Consider the following 6,833-nt stretch of genomic DNA (forward strand, 5'->3'; position numbering starts at 1 on the left):
CATTACAGGTGGATTCTTTACCGCTGAGCCACCAGGGAAGCCATCTGCAACTTTCAGTTCAGTTCAGTCACTCAGTCGTCTCCGACTCTTTGCGGCCCCATGAACTGCAGCACGCCAGGCCTCCCTGTCCATCAACAGCTCCCGGAGTTTACCCAAACTCATGTCCATCGAGCTGGTGATGCCATCCAGCCATCTCATCCTGCGTCGTCCCCTCCTCCTCCTGCCCCCAATCCCTCCCAGCATCAGCATCTTTCCTAGCATCAGTCAACTCTTTGCATCAGGTGGCCAAAGTATTGGAGTTTCAGCTTCAACATCAGTCCTTCCACTGAACACTCAGGACTGATCTCCCTTAGGATGGACTAGTTGGATCTCCTTGCAGTCCAAGGGACTCTCAAGAGTCTTCTCCAACACCACAGTTCAAAAGCATCAATTCTTCGGTGCTCAGCCTTCTTCACAGTCCAACTCTCACATCCATACATGGCTACTGGAAAAACCATAGCCTTGACTAGACAGACCTTTGTTGGCAAAGTATGCCAAAGAATGTTGGCAAAATATGCCAAAGAATGTTGGCAAAATATGCCAAAGAATGCTCAAACTACCGCACAATTGCACTCATTTCACATGCTAGTAAAGTAATACTCAAAATCTGCAACTACACTGTCAAAAGAATTTCAGGGGCCCAACCATTTGTGGACAGAGGCAACAGGGGCATGACAAATAAGAACTTTCTGCTCCTGTGCTGGCTTTCCTTGTTCATCTGCATTGAGACCACTGAGCACTGACAGATGCCAGCCCACCTGCTGCGCTCTGCCCTGAGGGTGAACATGGGGAGGACCCTGACTGACCAACTGCAGCAAAAGAACCATCTTGTTGAGCAGAGTTCCCAGGACACTCTTTGTAACACCTTTAGGTTTCCAGTTTTTCAAAAGTCTACCTTGATCCTGAAGTCTCTGGAACACTATGAAGTATGGACATTGCTGTGAAAAGCAGAGCTTTTAGAATATCTGAGATGGCTTATTGCCTGCCTGGGATCTAGCTTCTCCCCCTCTTTAGAAACAGACCTCTGGACAATGTGCCAGGTTGTTTGTTTATAAAAATAAATATTTAAATAAAACATCTATTTATTTATGTATATATAAATAAATAAGCTAACTACTCTGAGCCTCTTGTGAAGATTGGATGATTACAGTACAGTGTGTGCTTAGTCATGTCCGACTCTTTGTGACCCCATGAGCTGTAGCCCACCAGGCTCCTCTGCCCATGGGATTTCCTAGGCAAGAATACTGGAGTGGGTTTCCATTTCCTCCTCCAGGGGATCCTTCTGGCCCAGGGACCAAACCCGAGTCTCTAGCATCTCCTGCATTGGAAGGCAGGTTCTTTACCAACTTCGCTACCTCTGAGCCTCTTGTGCAGATCAGATGTCACTAAATACAAGTACAGGCTTTGGGGTGAGGCCTCTTGGAAGCCATGTCTGTTCTCCCCTCATCCAGTCCCAGCTTAAACAGGGACACAATGGCTGAAGGTCCAGCCCTGGTCTTGTGAGCCCAGTACTGGGGCAGAGACAAGAAGAGCTTGGTCACTGAGGACCTCTGGAGCCACCATACCAGCCCCACTCTTCCCTCCATCTGTTACTTGAGAAAATGAACCCCTAATTTTCTTGGGCAGCCCCCACTGTAAACTGCAAAAGGCAACACTGACTGATGTTACACAAACATCACCGCCAGACACTGAGGACAACTAGACAAAAGATGCCCACTTGTGTTTCCCCAATCCAGACAGAACCTTCCGGTTTTATTTTCCCATATTGCATGCAAACAACCTTAGCCACACCTTTAAGGTTTAGGTGGGGGCAGGGTTTCACTCTAAAACTGGAAGGAGGCCCACATTTAGCAGCTGGACCAGCTGGACCAGCTGCTAAATGTGGGCCTCCTTCCAGTTTTAGAGATGGCACCCCACTCCAGTATTCTTGCCTGAAAATCCCATGGATGGAGGAGCCTGGTGGGCTGCAGTCCACGGGGTCCAAAGAGTCGGACACGACTGAGCGACTTCACTTTCACTTTTCACTTTCACGCATTGGAGAAGGAAATGGCAACCCACTCTAGTGTTCTTGCCTGGAGAATCCCATGGATGTGGGAGCCTGGTGGGCTGCCGTATATGGGGTCGCACAGAGTCAGACACGACTGAAGCGACTTAGCAGCAGCAGCAGCAGAGGCCAACACGTGAAGGTAAACCTGTAACAGGTGTGTAAGTACGATACTTATTACATGCATAATACGAGTGACGCTTGATCCCAAACACTGACTCTAACAGAAACCCATGAATCTACCCCCACTCCAGACAAGTTAAAGGCAACATCCTAATGATGTTTCTTCTCTTTTTATTCTAATTATAAAAGTAATATAAAAATTCATACAACCAGAAAAATCTGCAGATACAGCATACAAATGCAGAAAACAGAGGGACATAAAAGGCACAAGTAATTCCAACCAGAAATAACTTTTATGCCATGGAAATAACCTCTTGAACCTTTTGAGACAGACAATTGCCCACACATGCATTGACTGTTAGATGGGATCAGAGTAGAGGTGTAACTGTGCCATTGTACCTGTGTGATTGTGTAACTGGAACCCCTGTTCAGCGCACCGCAAACATATTTCCCTTTTAGCGCAACAAGTGCAGCCTCCTCTGTCCCAGTGCTGGACTAGGACTGTCCCTCCTATACTGCTACCTCCCTGTTTCTAGAAGGGCTTCCGAGGTAGTGGTAGCCTTTGGGGAATGGTCCTGAAGCCAGGACAGCCAAAGCCACTTCTCTGGCAAGCCTTGTTTGCGGGGCAGGCTGGCTGCCCCAGGGCGTGTGAGCTGTTCTGGGTGACTACCCCACACCATCCCCCAACCCAGCCTTTTGACTTGCCCAGGATCACATCTCTTCTCTCCTCCAGGCCCTCGGCCCCCTCCAGTGTGCTCCAGGGAATCATACATACATATATACATACATGCAGACACACAAACACACACTCAGTCGTTCACTCCTCCCTGTCTTTCTCTCTCTCTGTCTCTGTCTCACTGCTATCCAGTCTCTTACAGATATCTTACTGCTCTGCTCCATGGGGCTCTTTCATTTTCGTTCCCTAGTTTTCAGCCAAGAACATAAACCATTTTTCCCTCTGTACTGCTGAGGGGCAGATGATATTAGATCACCCTGCTGCTGACTGTGCAGAGGAAAGCCCTCTGCATCTAGAAACGCAGGAGGAATGTCCATCTGCCATCTTCCCACGTGAGTCTCAAAGCCATGGGAGGGAAGAGAAATTCTTCTCAAGAATAATGGCATGCTCGCTTCTGCAGCACATATACTAAAACTGGAGCAATACAGAGAAGATTAGCATGCCCCTTGTGCAAGGATGACACACAAATTCTTGAAGCATTCCATATTTTTATGGAAGCAACCTAGATGTCCACTGACAGATGAATGGATAAAGAAGTTGTGGTACATGTATACAATGGAATACTACTCAGCCATAAAAAGGAATGCATTTGAGTCACTTCTAATGAGGTGAATGAACCTAGAACCCATTTTACAGAGTGAAGTAAGTCAGAAAGATAAAAACAAATATCATATATTAACACATATATATGGAAACTAGAAGGATGGTACTGACGAATCTGTTCACAGAGCAGCAATGGAGATGCAGACATAGAGAACAGACTTATGGACAAGGCTGGGGGAGAAGTGGGAGAGGGTGAGATGAATGGAGAGAGTAGCATGGATGTATATACACTATCATATGTAAATAGATAGCCAACAGGAATTTGCTGTACAGCTCAGGGAACTCAAACTGGGGCTCTGTAATAAACTAAGGGGTGGAAATGGGTGGGGGGTAGGAAATAGATCCAAGAAGGAGGCAACATAGGTACACCTATGATTAATTCACGTTGATGTATCACAGAAATCAAACCAATGTTGTAAACCAATCATCAATCAATTAAAAATAAATATTAAAAGGAAAAAAAGAAGAATGGTTAACATTTACCAAGCACTCACTCTATGCCAGGAACTTTTCATACATTATCTCGTAACTCCCACGAATACCCATGATGTAGATACTATTATTATCCCATTTTACTGACGAGGATGGACTTCTTAGGTGGTGCTAGAGGTAAAGAACATGCCTGCCAAGAGAAGCAGGTGGGTTCAATTCCTGGGTCAGGAAGATCCCCTAGAGGAGGGCATGGCATCCCACTCCAGTATTCTTGCCTGGAGAATCCCACGGACAAGGAACCTGGCAAGCTTGCCAGGAGCCTGGCAAGCTACAGTTCATAGCTACAGGTCACAAAGAGTTGGACATGACTGAAATGACTTAGCATGGACACAAATTGAGGATGGGGAAATTAACTAACTTGGCCAACATCACATGACTAGTAGCTGGTATACCCAAGAACTGAACCCCCAAACCTGACTTCAAAGCTCATTCTCTCTCCAGGGTGCAGTCCTCAGAGGAGGATGACCTCTTTGTCAGCTATCCATTTCTAGAGGTCAGGTGACTTGTCCTAAAAATTCACCAGATATTTCAAATTCAATTTCTATACTTCAGCCTGTTCTGAGAAGTAGAATTTAGCAACTGTGGGGATTCCAAACACTGGACTTGCATGAGCTCAAACCAGATCTTTATTTAAGCCATGGATAGCAAATTCCCTGGAAAGGACCAACTAGGAATTTAGATAAATCACTTCTGAACACATAGCCCAGGAAAGACTAATAACCCCACGATCCTTATTCCAAAAGGGAAGCTCAGGTTTGAAGCTTGTATAAAATGTCAAAATCTGAGCCAAGGCATTCCTGAAGTAATACAGAGGAAGAACTTGAACAGCTGGATGTCAAGATTTAGTATAAAGGTACAGTAACTAAGAAAACATGTTGGCACAAGAATAGAAAAATAGAACACTGTGTATACTGGAGATCTCTCAACCCACACATATAGGGACTCTTGGCTCAGGATGAAGGTAGCTCATGGGAAAGGACCATGTTTTAACATTTATTATTTTATTTGTTTAGTTTTGGCTATGCTGGGTCTTCGTTGCTGTACAGGTTTTTCTCTAGTTGTGGAGCTTCTCATTGCCTGGGCTTCTCTTGTTGTGGAACACAGGCTCTGGGCACACGGGCTCAGGAGTTGCAGCTCTTGGGCTCTGGAGTGCAGGCTCAATACTTGTGGCACAGAGCTTCGTTGCCGTCAGCATGTGGGGTCTTCCTGGATCACAAATCAAACCCTATGTCTCCTGCACGGGCAGGTGGACTCTTTACCACTGAGCCACCGGGGAAGCCCAGGACCATTTTTTAATAAACCTGATGTTGCGGGGAAAGAAATGAAGCCTTTCCTGTATCTCACACCATATGTAAAAACATTTCCCAGAGGACTTTACATCCAGTGACTAAAGGCAACTGAGGAGAAAATCTAGAAGACTATCTTTTAGACCTCAGGTTATCAAAAGTTCCTTAAACAGGTCATAGATATATAGATATATTGATAACTGGACATTACAGATAAGAACTTAAGCTCACCAAAAGATATGCTTATAAAAGTGAAAAGGCAAACCACTAAGTGGGAGAAGATATTTTCAACTGTTGACATAGAATGTCACCCGCCATATCAGTAGGGCTATCAGGCCATCAGCCACTACCACTGCCTAGACAGTGCACCCTTAGGGGATATAGGATGGGAGGAAAAACAACAACAGGATATTGGCCCTAGATAGTTACGGTTCTTATCAAAAAAAAAAAAAAAAAGGTATCAGTGAGCCTAGACTCTTGAATCTTCCCCAGCACAGAAAAGTACTAAATTCATTAACTTGAGATGTCTATTTTTAATTAATAGCAATCTTTTAATGTTCTAACTACCTGGTTTTTGTTGCAACACCCCTAAATATCCTGACTCCTCCCTTACCTCTTTGAAACAGTCCCTCAGAGCTATCTGAGACGCTGCCTCCTGGGCTAAAATCCTCAGATTTTCCACTGAATAAGATAATTCTCAACTTTTTGGTTGTGTACTTTTTTCAGTTGACACAGCTCATACCAACAATAAGGCACTCCCACAAATCAGTAAGAAAGAGAGAAACACCAGAGTAGAAAAATAGACCAGAGAATTGAATAGGCACATCACAAGAAATCTAAATGGCCAACAAATATATGGAAAGGTCTTCAGTCTTACTGGAAATCCAACAGATGTGAATTAAAACAATGAGACTAGTTTAGTCAAGCCTTTACACCTAACTTCCAATTTACAAAAATTATCAGAGAAGAACAGGTGAGACACCAAGAGGGAACATCAGACAAATGCAGAATGTGATGTTTCTTCAAGACAACTGGCCTATAGTGTCATCAAAACAAAAGAGACTAAATATGTACTAACTAAATGCAAAGTATCTGAATGGATCCTTATTCTTTTTAACTAGATATAAAAAACATTTTTGTGTCAATTGAGGAAATTTCAGTATGGACTAAATATTGTATGATACTATGTAATTATTGTTACTTCTCTTGGTTATTGTGTTTAAACAGTAAAATATCCATCTTCTTAAGAGGGTCATATTTAAGAGTGAGTCTTATCATAATTTTTTTATATGATTCACACACACAAAATAGGTAAAGAATAAATATGCCAAGATATGTAATTACTGACTTAACGGTAGGTAAGTGGGTGTTCTGTGTACATTATTCCTTGTACATTTGAAATTTGTAATAAAAATTGAGTTAATCTGATAATAAATTTAGGCTAGAAAAAAATCTCATGTCCACACACAGTTATATACCAATGCACACCAAATAAAAGCTAAACTTGTAA

At 43.5% G+C, this 6,833-nt stretch overlaps 1 non-coding gene across 1 annotated transcript; it reads left to right on the top strand.

The window, feature by feature from the left end:
- The first annotated feature begins 3,326 nt into the window (after window positions 1-3,326).
- LOC138987706 (U6 spliceosomal RNA) lies at window positions 3,327-3,433 on the top strand. The gene has a single exon (XR_011464085.1). It is a non-coding gene; the product is annotated as a U6 spliceosomal RNA (small nuclear RNA).
- Window positions 3,434-6,833: the final 3,400 nt, after the last annotated feature.

The sequence above is a fragment of the Bos mutus genome, chromosome 4 (assembly GCF_027580195.1).
Source record: "Bos mutus isolate GX-2022 chromosome 4, NWIPB_WYAK_1.1, whole genome shotgun sequence".
Taxonomy (NCBI): domain Eukaryota; kingdom Metazoa; phylum Chordata; class Mammalia; order Artiodactyla; family Bovidae; genus Bos; species Bos mutus.